Below are 13,690 nucleotides of genomic sequence, written 5' to 3'. Positions count from 1 at the left end.
GGAAGGCAATTTTACGTATACTCTAAAATTAGGGCCAGACTTCTTCATGCCAGATAATGAGTATATGACTAATAGAGTCAATAGTGTAGCGACCAGTAGTTGTAGCTCGGGTATTCACTTTGTTGCCTTTCTTCTGTTGCATATAATGTATTTCCATCTGCCTCTCATTCTTATCAGTTTTCTGTGTTTACTTGCATGCAGATATGGCCACTCCCAATATCTTTGACATGTACCAGGCCGAGGAGGAAGAGGAGTTTCCCCAACTCCAGCGGAGATCCAAGAGGAGAACTGGCGAATCCAGCCGAGGCCCTCCAGCCAAGAAGGGTCGAACAGAAGACCTTCCCAAGGACGCGCCAACTGGGCAAAATCCTGGGCCAACGGGTCAAACTCATCCACCAGCTCCTACTGAGAAGCAGACTCCTCCTGCCCCACCAAATCCTCCGACTGCGCCCGCCAGAGAGGAAATTATTCGTGACAAATCTCTCGGGGCTAAACTCATGAGCCGTACCCTCCGATCAGCCAGGGATCGCCTTGACCGCATTGGCAAAGGTGACCGTGTCAGAGATGCAATGGTCGAGGCTGAAAACATGGGGGCCGACCAGGTTCTGAACAGGGCCCTGAATGAAATCTCCAGTGTGAGTACTTCTTCACTTTTTTAAGCCTTAGTCTTTTATTCTTCACGGCAGGCTCTAACTCTTTCCTTTGTTCACAGGCCTTGCTATTTGCTATCACTGTTCGTACCCGTATCCAGGCTTCCATCGAGCAGGCCAAGGCAAAGGCCACTGAGAGGCATCAAGTGAAGGCGGCTGAGGAGCTTTCGGCTGCAGAGGCTAGGCACGCCAAGGAGTTGGAGGCAATGGCTCGAGAAAGGGATGCTGCGGTGACCAAATTGTCAGAGGCTGAAGCTGCAAAAGATGCCGCAGTAAAGTTGAGGCAGCAGTATCGAGATTCCAACCAAACCCATCTTCGCGAGATCAAGCATCTGGGAGAGACATTCAAGTCCAAGGACGAGGCTATTATCGCTCTTGAAGGCAAGGTGAAGCAGCTGGAGCTTGACAACTCCAAAAATCTTGAAAAGTACAAGAGGACGACGCTCCGATGTTTCTACAACTTCTGGAAACATAATCAGGGTGCCGAATTTAGCTATCTTTCGGAGGAAGTCAGGGCTGCTGAGTTGGCTCGCTGCACCATCCAACTGGCCGAGGAGGAGGCAAGATTGAGGATCCCTGCCTCTCCAAGCATCGTTGGTGTGGAAGAAGAAGAAGTTGTCGAGGACGCGACCAACCAGGATGCTGCCCAGGACCCTCCGGCCCCAAATGCCTCTTAAACTTTCTCATTTATTTTTTCTTTCTTTTTGGCTATACGACCCACGGGTCGTGATGTAAAGACAATTATTTCTTTGTAAACTTTTCTGCATGGGCAGTTACATCCAAGCAGCGATGCTTGCGGTGTAAAAGCTTAAATCTTGATGCTATAATATCTTTATTTATTATAACATTTGTCCGTATGACCGAACTTAGCATAGTACTTTGGTATGATTTAACAAAACATAAATTTTGAAAAATATTCTAAGTACTGTAGCATGCTTTCACTCATTTTGTTCATGTGTTTACATACCTTTGAGAGTATGCTTTGCTATCGATGTGCCTTATATGACCCCCAAGTGATCGAGGAGCTTTAGGTCCTTGGTCACTTGCCCTGACCATGGCCTGTTCGAACATTTCTGTTCGTGCGGAAAAATGATACTTGTAATATAGAAAAACAACACACGTAATGAACAAATACTTGTAAATGTAAATTCACAAAGGTTGGCAAGAATGACTGGCTGCGCACAATCCCTTATAATCTCGTATTAAAAATGGACTAAACATGTCTTTACGAGTGATTCTATAATAGAACCTTACATATACGAGCAATTAGCCATACAACGTGACTAACCCTCTTTGCAAAACTTGTAAAAATTAAAAAAAATTAATACAAGCCAGTCCTTTAAAAAGGGCTGTTTACTGATAATACTTGCGCAGGTGTTCTCCATTCCAATAGCGGGGAACGAGATCTCCATTTAAGCGTGCAAGTTTGTAGGTGCCTGGATCAAGGACTTCTTCAATTTGGTAAGGTCCTTCCCAATTGGGTCCGAGCACTCCAGCAGTAGGGTCGCGGGTATTTAAGAAAACTCGTCGTAATACCAAGTCACCGACGTTGAATTTTCTTTCTTTAACTTTGGAGTTAAAGTATCGGGTGACTTTTTGCTGGTATGCAGCAACTCGGAGTTGAGATTTCCCTCGTATCTCATCGATTGAGTCTAGGGACTCCAGCATTAGCTGGCTGTTCTGATCTTGGTCGTAAGTCAAACGCCGATGCGAGGGAGGATCTAACTCGACAGGCAACATGGCTTCATATCCGTATGCTAGGGAAAATGGAGTATGTCCTGTTGCTGTACGGTGAGACGTTCTATACGACCAGAGGACTTCAGGCAATTGCTCTGGCCACGCTCCTTCAGCTTCTTCAAGTCTTTTCTTCAGGGTGTCTTTAAGAGTCTTGTTTACGGCTTCGACCTGCCCGTTTGCTTGGGGGTGTGCAACTGAAGAAAAGCTTTTAATAACTCAATGCCTCTTGCAGAAATCGGTGAATAAGTCGCTGTCAAATTGGGTCCCATTGTCTGAAACTATCTTCCTGGGAAAACCATATCTGCATACAATGTTCTTGATGACGAAATCAAGAACTTTCTTGGTCGTGATGGTTGCGAGAGGTTCAGCTCCGGCCCATTTGGAGAAGTAATCAACTGCCACAACTGCGTACTTTACTCCGCCTTTCCCTGTGGGCAGGGATCCAATCAAATCTATCCCCCATACTGCAAAAGGCCACGGGCTCTGCATCTGTTTCAGTTCGTTTGGAGCTGCCCGTGGAATCTTGGAGAACCTTTGACATTTATCACATCTTCGTACATACTCCAACGAATCCTCATTCATCGTTGGCCAGAAGTAGCCTTGTCTTAGAATCTTTTTTGCCAAACTCTGCCCCCCAGCGTGATCCCCGCAGAAGCCTTCATGCACCTCCTTCATGAGTCCCTTAGCCTTTTCTGGTGTAACGCACCTGAGTAGTGGCATTGAGAATCCTCTTCGGTACATAACACCATCGACCAGTATGTACCTAGCAGCTCGTCTTTGTAGAGTTCTGGCTTTGTTCCTATCTGTTGGGAGTGTACCATTTGTCAGATACTCCAAGTAAGGCGCCATCCATGTATCCTCCATTCGAATCTCCATACTGGACTCAGTTGCTTGTATGCTTGGCTTACTCAGTCTTTCAACTGGCACAATGTTCAAAGTGTCAGCATCCTTTGCGCTCACGAGTTTGGCTAAGGCATCCGCGTTTGAATTCTGATCTTGCGGGATCTGCTGGAGGGCGTACTTCGTGAACTGGGCTAACAGGTCCTTTGTTTTATTTAAGTAGGCTACCATTTTCAAACCTCGCGCTTGATATTCTCCTAGGACCTGATTCACCACCATCTGTGAATCACTGTAGATATCAAGCGTCTTTATGCTCATATCCTTTTCCATTCTCCATCCAGCGAGGAGTGCTTCGTATTCTGCTTCATTGTTTGATGCAGTGAAGTCGAACCTGATGGCGCAGTGTTATCAATATCACTCCTGCTCCAGCGTGGGATTCGTTGGATGAACCATCCGTGAATAGCTTCCACGAAGGAGCTTTGTGTTGAGGTTCGGGCGCTTCAGGCTGTTCGCTCTGCTCGCTGTCTGGGAGTTCGGTGAACTCTGCAATAAGATCGGCTAAGACTTGTCCTTTTACTGCTGCTCGTGGTGAATAGGTTATGTTGAACTGCCCTAACTCGACTGCCCATTTTAACAATCGCCCAGCCGCCTCGGGTTTTTGGAGGACTTGCCGAAGGGGCTGATCAGTTAGAACTGTGATAGGATGGGCTTGGAAGTAGGGGCGTAGCTTTCTAGAGGCAAGGATCAAGCAATATGCTAACCTCTCGATTGGCAGATATCTCAATTCTGCCCCGATCAGTCTCTTGCTGACATAGTAGACTGCTTTTTGTGCACCTTCTTCCTCTCGCACTAGCACCGCGCTGGCAGCAACTTCAGTAATCGCCAGATAAATAAACAGAGTTTCTCCTTCGATCGGCTTTGATAAGATGGGGGGCTGCGCCATATGAGCTTTCAGGGCCTGGAATGCTTGCTCGCAGGGTTCTGTCCACTCAAACTTTTTATTTCCCCTAAGTAGATTGAAGAATGGGACGCACTTGTCTGTTGATTTTGAAATGAATCTACTTAGGGCTGCGATTCTTCCGATTAAACTTTGTACATCTTTGATCCTTTCTGGCGACTTCATGTCGATCAGGGCCTTTATCTTGTCGGGGTTGGCCTCGATTCCTCTTGAATTTATGATAAACCCCAAAAACTTCCCTGATCCGACTACAAAGGAACACTTGAGGGGATTTAATTTCATTTGGTACTTGTTTAACACATTAAAGCACTCTTGTAAATCCCTCACATGCCATTTTGCTTCCTTAGATTTTACCAGCATGTCATCCACATATACCTCCATGTTTACACCAATTTTCTCCTTGAACATGTGGTTGACTAGCCGTTGGTAAGTCGCACCTGCGTTTTTCAATCCGAAGGGCATTACTCTGTAGCAATACAAGCCCGTATCGGTCCGAAAGCTGGTGTGATCCTCATCAGGGGGATGCATGCTAATCTGGTTATAGCCCGAATATGCATCCATGAATGAGAGGATCTCGTGCCCTGCAGTAGCATCGACCAGCTGGTCGATCCTTGGGAGTGGGAAGCAGTCTTTCGGGCAGGCTTTATTGAGGTCTGTAAAATCCACACAGGTCTGCCACTTGCCGTTAGGCTTGGGGACTAGCTCCGGATTGGAGACCCACGACGGATAAAAAGCCACCCTTATGAATCCATTCTCCTTTAGCCTTTCGACTTCTTCTTTTAAGGCTCGTGATCTGTCTTTATCGAGCAGCCTTCTTTTTTGTTGCACGGGTGGAAAGGTCTTGTCTATATTCAGGACATGGCTGATTACTATAGGATCTATCCCAACCATGTCTTTATGCGACCAGGCGAAAACTTCCTGGTTCTCTCGCAAGAATTCCACCAGTGCGTGCTTCGTGGTAGGCTCTAAGTTTTTCCCAACCTTTATGACTCTGGTTGGGTCTTCTTTGTCGAGTTGGACCTCCTCCAGGTCCTCGACGGGTCCAACATTTTCTTCAAAATCCCCAAAGCGAGGATCCAAATCTCCGTCCTCACTTTGGGCAACACCCTATTTGGTGACTTCATCACCTGATTGGGCTTGCGTATCAACTGCCATCTATCTGGGGCAGTGCTCCTTGACGTTCCACTTTTCGCCTTTGTGATCGAGGCGTTGTAGCACTCCCTGGCTTCTCTTTGGTTTCCCAAAACATGTCCTACCCCCGCGTCTGTTGGGAACTTCATGGCTAGGTGCCACATAGAGATGACGGCCCGTAGATCAACCAGTATGGGCCTCCCAATAACGGCGTTGTACACCGAAGGACAATCGACCACTACAAAAGTGGCGAGTAATGTCCTTGTTACAGGCGCTGTACCTGTCGTTATTGGGAGTTTGATCATTCCGGCTGGGGCGAGTCCTTCTCCAGAGAAGCCGTATATCGTTTGATTGCAGGGCTCCAAGTCTTGTACGGACAATTTCATGCGTTCCAGTGTTGACTTATACAGGATGTTCACTGAACTTCCTGTATCGACCAGTACTCTCTTCACCATCATATTGGCCATCTGGATATCCACGACCAGTGGATCGGAATGTGGGAACCGGACGTGTTGAGCATCGCAATCAGAGAAGGTTATCTCACCTTCCTCTGACCGAGCCTTTTTCGGTGCTCGGTCCTCCCACAGTCATCATCTCGATGTCCTGGTCGTGGCGCAGAGTCCGAGCATATCGTTCTCTGGCCTTTTCGCTATTTTCCGCGAGGTGCAGGCCTCCACAGATGGTTAAGAGTGTTCCAGCCACGGGGGCAGGCTGTAATGGTGGCGAGCGTTGGCGTGTGGACGCCTGCTCATTGCCACATGGAGCTTCTCTTTGGGAATTTCCCGAGGCCCGTACGTATCTTCTCAAGTGTCCTTGTCTAATAAGGAGCTCGATTTCGTCTTTTAACTGGTTGCATTCATTAGTGTCATGTCCGTAGTTGTTATGGTAACGAAAGAACTTGGTAGTGTCTCTTTTCGAAATGTCCTTTCGAATGGGTCCAGGTTTCTTGTAAGGCACACTGGAGCTTATGGCCTGGTAAACCTCTCCCCGAGACTCAACGAGGGCAGTGTAGTTAGTGAACCGAGGCTCATAACGATTACCCTTAGCTCGTTTGTTGTCGGAGGTGGAAGGTTCGTTATACGGCCGTTTTCCACCATTCTTGCCATTACCATTGCCGTTCCCGTTGCCTTTGCCGTTGCCATTAGGTTTGGAACTAGTGGCGGCTTTGGCGGGTTCGGCAACCTTCTTACCCTTGTTCGAGGGTTTTCCATCATCAGCAATGGCTTCTTCGAGCTTGATGTAGCGGTCAGCTCGGTCTAAGAATTCTTGGGTAGTTTTCACTCCTTCTTTTCAGAGACTTTTTCAGAGGGGAGAGCAACATTTAACCCCTGCGGTAATGGCCATCAGCCGCCGCTCGCATAAAGCGCTGGACGTAATCCTTCACTGACTCCCTGTCCTGCTGGCGAATTTTGACTAGCTGGTTTGCTTCGGTTGGGTGCACGCGACCAGCATAGAATTGTCCGTAGAACTCCCGTACGAACATTTCCCAAGAAACAATGCTCGCGAGAGGGAACTTGAAGAACCACTCCTGCTCAGCTTTAGAAAGTGTTGCACGGAAGATCCTGCACCGAGCGTCTTCGGACACTTTCTGAATGTCCATCTGAATTTCAAACTTATTGATGTGCGAGACTGGGTCTCCATACCCGTCAAAGTTTGGAAGCGTAGGAATCTTGAATTTGTTGGGAGTTTCAGCGTTAGCTATCCTTTGTACGAAAGGAGTGCCTTTCCTCCTATCGTGGTTGATGTATGAAGTCCTTCCCCCGACCAGTTGCTGCACAGCCTGGTTGAGGGCGTCTATCTGGGCCTGCACTACAGTAGGAATCGCTGTTGCCTCTGTTTCCGGGGGGACGTTCTCGCCGTGTCTCTCACGACGATCATTCAGTACATCTCTCAGGTCCTCTTCTCTTCTCCGCTGCTCGCTACCCCCGAGCTGGTTGAAGACATTATTTTGTCTGGGCTGCCCCCCAGCATCCTGTGTATTTGGTTGGTCATCTTGAGGTACCTGGCTCCTGCCTTTACCTCTTTCTCCATTCCTCCCACCAGAATTTCCTTCGCCTGAGTCGGCCTCATTGTATCCGTGGCCATCTCTGAACCTCGACTGGCTATGGTGAGATCTACTGTTCCCTCGATGTCCATTCCTAGCTGAACCATCCCGAGCGTTAGAGGGTGGCCTGCGCTGGTGGTGGTGTCCCCGTGCATCATCGTGCCGTGGGGGGCCCCGGACCGCAGAGCCTAACTCTGAGTCTCTCCTGTTGCCAGGAGGGTACTGACCTCTGTTCGGTAGGTTCGACCCATCATCCCTACGGCGTCTAGGGCTGCGAGGTTGATGCTCGGCCCTATTCTGCCTCTGTTGCGGGGGATTACCCCGAGCAGCTTGGGATGGTGGCTGTGCCTCAAGATCCTGTGGGACATCGTCATGGGGCATCTGAGGCTGCTCGGGCCTTTGCGGACTCAAAAGCTGGATCAGTGGGCTCGGATTAGGACCCCTCTGGTGTGGCCCATTCATCGATTGGTCAGGCTGCGAGGCACGTGCAGTCTGATTTTTGGCCAATAGCAAGGCTGCCTCAAGGGCTGCCATGGCTTCGTTCTGGCGGCGGTCCACCTCCGCCTGCCTTTCGTTCAATTCCGCACGCTGCCGTTCAATCTCCTGCTGCTGCCGCGCCATAACTTCAACGGCAGTCTCCTGACTGGCTCTCAGACTTGCCAGCTCTTCCTACAACGCGCCCAGGGTACTCTTCAGCGTTGCATCATTCATTTCCTCCTCCTCAAAGTCCAGTTGTGGCTCATCCTCTGCCATGCTTGCAGGAGGAGGAGGAGGTGGCGGGTTTGACGGTGCAGCGGCGGCCGCCTGTCCAGTTTTCTTTCTAGCTTTCGCCATTAGTTTTCTCAACAACGATAAATCAAGCTCTCAACGAAAGCACCAGAATATTGACCCAAGATTTGGCCAACTGACACGGAGTCAAAATATGCTTGATATGAAGGAAAGAGATGAGAAGAACGTAATGGCAAAAGTAAATAAGACACAATATTTTATAGTGGTTCGGCCCCAGGATCTGGTAATGACCTATGTCCACTTAGAATGATATTGATATAAAAACCAGAAGAGTGATCAAAGAACTAGGGTTCAATGAGTTTCACCACTTTCTCAAGAACAATACGGTATTCCTAGGATAATTACTATAATCTCTCACGTATCAAAAGCCAAAAAGTCCCCCTCCCTTGAGCTATCTCTTGCTATTTATAGGCTCAAGGGGGATTACAAAAGATTGTTACAGATATTCTTTCCTGAATAATCGGATACTCAGGAGATTGTATGAGATAAATTCGGGATTCATAAAGATCTTCCCCTAAATGTCGCCTTGTACACGGAACTATCGACCAGACTGGTCGCGGGTAAGACAGGCTTACACTGCTTCTAATGTGTCCTCTGGTCGATACTCTAGCAGAACATTTCCAGGTGTCAGCCACGTGTCCAGGGATTACTTGCCACGTCACCAATGCTAATTTTATGGATAACATTTATTAATTAAGATAAATTGGTATATAAATTAATAAATAAGTTTAAATGAAGGTTAATTAATTTGATAAAGGATTTGAATAATTATTTAATAAATTAAATCAATAGACAATAATACAAACCTTAATTTTAAGACCAATGAGCTTATAATCAAATGGAAAATTTCACAAGCCTAAAGCCCATGACAATTTTGACCTAGGGCTATCAATTGGCTATTATTTTATTAATTTTTAATTAAATAAATGACCAAATTGAGTCTATATAAGGAATTTTAAGTAAGAGTTGAAATCAAATGACAGACATAAGTCAAAACACAAGATTCAGATAAGTTTTAGATTCTCTCTAAACATACGCCATTTTCTAAGCCTTATTGTTCTTTCTCTTCTTTTCTTTGTATCTATCTCATGTGTTGGGAATTGCCCACTCTAGTCTAGGTGATTTTAAGGATACTTTGGATGGCTGTGAAGAAAATTGAAGATCAGTTCAGTTTCTTGGTAATACTCTGCGACAGAAAGGATACAAGGCGTAGAGAAACTGAAGGAAGGACTCTATTATTCCGCTGTTGTAACGACCCAAATTCGCTAATAAGGCTTAAGGGCCTTGATTAGCGTGCTAGGAGGGCATGATGGGATTTATGTGTGATTTTATGAGTTAAATGCATGATTGTGATTTAAAGTGTGTTATATGACTATTTGATTACTTGTGATGCATGACTATGTGTATTAGTATGCATGTGGGCCCTGACTGTGTTAGAAGGGCATAATTGTAATTTTGGCCATGTTGGGCATAACTGTATTGATATGTGATAATTGTTGAGACCACACTGTGATGTGGATATATCTGTGATTTGTGACTCGAGACGATCCCAGTGAGCGGACTAGCGGAAAGTCGAGGCAGAGAATTATACTCGGCTCGGGGCGAGCCTGGGGGTATAAATAGGAAGCTAGTGAATAGATTTAGATTAATTTTGATGATAGGGAATACTTATTTGGTGATTTATCAGGTGTTGGAAAACAGCGGGAAAATATTAGAGACACTTGAGGATTAGCGGGAATTGGGTAAATGACTAAAATGGCCCTACTTGGACAAAAAGGGTTTAGAATTTCATAGGGAGGGCATTTTGGTCAATTGTCTTTTGAGAGATAGATTAAATGAGGCTTTATATGGTGAGTGGGATTGTTAGAGTGTGAGAAATCTGAAGGAAAAGAAAGGAAAAGGAAGAAAAGAAAAGAGAGAAAATAGAGGGGTTTTCCAAAGGATCGGTTTGTGCATTCTTGCACCATTTCTCTTCAAATTTCTTGGGGCAAAGCTCAGTGGAGAGCTAGGATAGGCTGAGCATCAAGGATCTTAAAGTTAGACTTGAAGATTTGGAAAGGATTAGCAAGAACACATCAACTTTTGAGGTAAGTTCTTTGAGTTTTCAGTTTTAAGGGTTTGGCTGGTTTGAGCTGTGTTTTCGGCTGAGATGATGGGAATTTTAGGGAATTTCTAGGCAAGCTTTGAGGATGAACAAGCTAAGGAGGTCTAGGAATGAATCAAAGTCGAAATTGCATCAATGGTATGATTTCTAAGTCTTTAACTTTGTTGTTTGACTGAATTTCTGGGTTTAGGGTTCATCTATGGTGAATCTTGAGATTTGGGATGTTTGTGCTTGGGTTTTGAGATTTGGGGATGCTTGGGATGAATGGAGAGTGTTTATAAGCTTGATTTTGAGTTTGGTAAAGATTTGGACAAGTTTGGGGTTGAATTGGTGGAAGGAAATCACAAGAGGCGATTTTGGGTAGTGCTGGTCTGCAACGAGCGCTACAGCGCTAGCCCCTGTTTCTGGGGGTGTGTTTCTACTTGTAGCGCTACAGCGCCCTCTTTAGAGCGCTGTAGCGCTGCACTGTTCACAGAAGGGGATTTTTGGGTTTTTGTTGAGGAATTTTGACCTAGGGTTTGGGGCTCGATTCCGCCACTTTGTTTTGGGGATCTAGGACTTCCCGGGGGCTCGGAAGTGGTCCCGAGGCTAGGTATTCGGACTTGGGGTTCAGTGTTGACTTTAACCTATGTTTGTGCCTAGGTGTGCGCTAAGGCTCGAGTGGGATCGTGCTCAAGGAGTCAAGTGTTGAAAGCTATCGAATTGACAGGTAAGAAAACTATAACACCCGTAGGATAAGGCACGGGCCCATAGTGTGATTGCGGGGCACGACCCTATATTGCATGATGAGATGATTGCAGGGCACGGCCCTATATTGCATGTTAGGGTGTAGAATTAAATGAATTGATAGTTGTTTGAATGTTGTTTGAGTTGTACTATACGTGATTATAGTGGAATGATACGGCGCGGAGCCGAGAACGGCAATGGAGCCGAGAACGGCGAAAGGCCGAGAACGGCAGTGGGGCCGGTAGTATCACTTAGTACATGGGATGCTTATGGTCAGGGTAGGGCCCAGTGGATACGTGTGATATCCCTACGGTGAGGACCGAGACCCCAGGCTGTGGTAAGGCTTCTGGGGCGGCATGGCCGTGTTTGCTTAGTCTAATGGTTGACTTGTTTATCTGTGGACTATCTGGTATGATTAACTGTATAATTTGCATATGTTATGAACTGCATGAGTTTACTTGCTGGGCTTCGGCTCACGGGTGCTCTGTGTTGCAGGTAAGGGCATAGATTGAGTCAACCAACCATGAGTACGGAGAGCGTGAAGCGACGCGTACATGTTTGGCCTGCCCAAGTGCTTTGGTTGGGGGTTTATTCGAGAAATGGCTGTAATAATCTATGATTTTTATAATTAATCAACTGTAAACTTATTTAAGATGTAAATAGTTTTCAAACCTTATTTTGGGATCCCAAATGTTTAATACTAGAAGTTTTAATGAAACGACGCATTTTCAAAGATTACGGCCTTAACTTTTGCTTAGTCACACTTTTGTTTTAAAAACCTCGGTTAGCTAGCGAATTGCACAAAGTTTTCTTTTAAAAATCACTTGGTAACGGTTCTAAGGTAGTAGGGCGTTACAACTTGGTATTAGAGCGAGCCAAGGTTTATTGGTTCTGGAGATCGACCGAACATGTACGCTCGCTGTCAGTGACAAGCTCGACTCAGGGTTGGTTGGTATGAATGATTGACATGTTGAACATGTGTTTGAATGCCCTGTTTGCCTGCTTATCTATATGGAGCATGAGAAATGAGTTGACATATGCATGAGATACTGTTGGGGCTGGGCCCTTGACTATTGCATGTTGAGATTAATGCGTGCTGAATAACATTATTATGCATGTGGATGAATATTGGCATAATGGTTCGCATATTGAGTTTATGTGGTTGATTATTTAAATTGAATTCGTATGTTACATCTGTTTATTTGCTTGTATGAAGCATGTTGAGACCTGGGTATACTTAGTGATGTTAAAATCTGGTAGCTAAATGTATATCATTGTGGATTTGGCCTATTTATGCTTTGTGTGTGCATGATATCTGTTGTCGTTTGGATCTAGTTGTGGTTTGGTTCAGAGTATGAACCACAGAGCTCAGGAGTTTGGTCAGTTTTGACAGATGAACTCGAATTGTATGTTCCTAGAAGGGTTATGTGGACTTGATTTTGTGTTGAAGGGGGATTTTAGATATAAGTTGGAGTTGAGATCTCCAGTTATCCCTGAAAGCAGCAGCAGAGGGTCACTAGTGTGTGAGTTAGCTGTGGAGTTTGTTAGTTGAGATGGGATAGAAGAACAGCGGATTTCCCTAGGGAAATAGCTGATTTCGATGTTCTAACAGTAAGGTTACCAGTGTTGGTTTACTGTGAGGTATGGACAGAAAAGGGTATTAAACGAAAGACTAAAAGGGTGTTATCCTCTAGTTTTGAGGAAAGTTCGGGTTGACAAAGAATTTATCAGTAGGCGGGCAAAGTTAATTCCACCCTTTGTTAAGAGGATGAGAGATCCTGATTAGAGGGTTGTGTTAAATGTTGAGGCAGAGGGATGCCTGGAAATGGTACTCGGGCAGAGGTACTGGCTTAATGGGCTGAAAGGAACTTAGTTAGTGATTGATAGAAGAGGTTATAAAGACATGGTTTGAACCGTGGAGACTGGTGGGCTTATGAGTTGGGTTTGGACTAATGGGGTAACAACAGTGTAAATCAATGGGTTTGGTGAATCGGGTAATTCATTTTGGGAATTTATACTGACGAATGTATCCGGAATTAATGGCGACCCATTTAAAGACAGGACTCTGGGATAGTCCAAGGTATTTGGGCCGCTCTGATGTAAGAATTTATCGTCTATATGTGGATGGCGGAGAGGGCCATGTTGTTCGAGGAACTGATGGTTGATGTTTAGAGCATGAGTGCTAGAGCCGCAATGGCAGTGCTTCCTTTGATGGAATTAGTAAAGATAGATTCGTGATAATCAAGTTAAAAGAACCCTGGATAGTGTTGTGGCTTCTGGTTTTGCCAGGAAGGGGGAAAAGTCTGATTGATAAGATGGTACTTGTATTGATTGAATGCAACAAGGACAGATTCTCAATTTCGAGGTAGAAGGACCCCAGACAGTGCTTGGGCACCTAAATCGAGATTGGAAAGAAGCTTGATTGAAAAGGTAGTTATCAAGATGGTGACAGGAACGAGGGAGGTTATTTGGTATGCACATGAGGGAGAGGATGCCACCTGAGAGGAGGTCAGGTGAGGGCATGACTTCCACATAGAATGACTCGATATGTTAGGATGGATTTCCCATGGTGAGGGAAAGGAGAACTAGAATGCATCGGCACATTCAAAGTTCGAGGATGAGTATTTAACTGACTGGTTTATGCTTTGGTCATGTAACGAACTGGAAGAACTCGGTGTTGAGAATGTTCCGAGAGGGAGATGGACATAGAG

The sequence above is a fragment of the Humulus lupulus genome, chromosome 5 (assembly GCF_963169125.1).
Source record: "Humulus lupulus chromosome 5, drHumLupu1.1, whole genome shotgun sequence".
Lineage (NCBI taxonomy): Eukaryota > Viridiplantae > Streptophyta > Magnoliopsida > Rosales > Cannabaceae > Humulus > Humulus lupulus.
Note: the sequence above shows the minus strand (reverse complement) of the source record.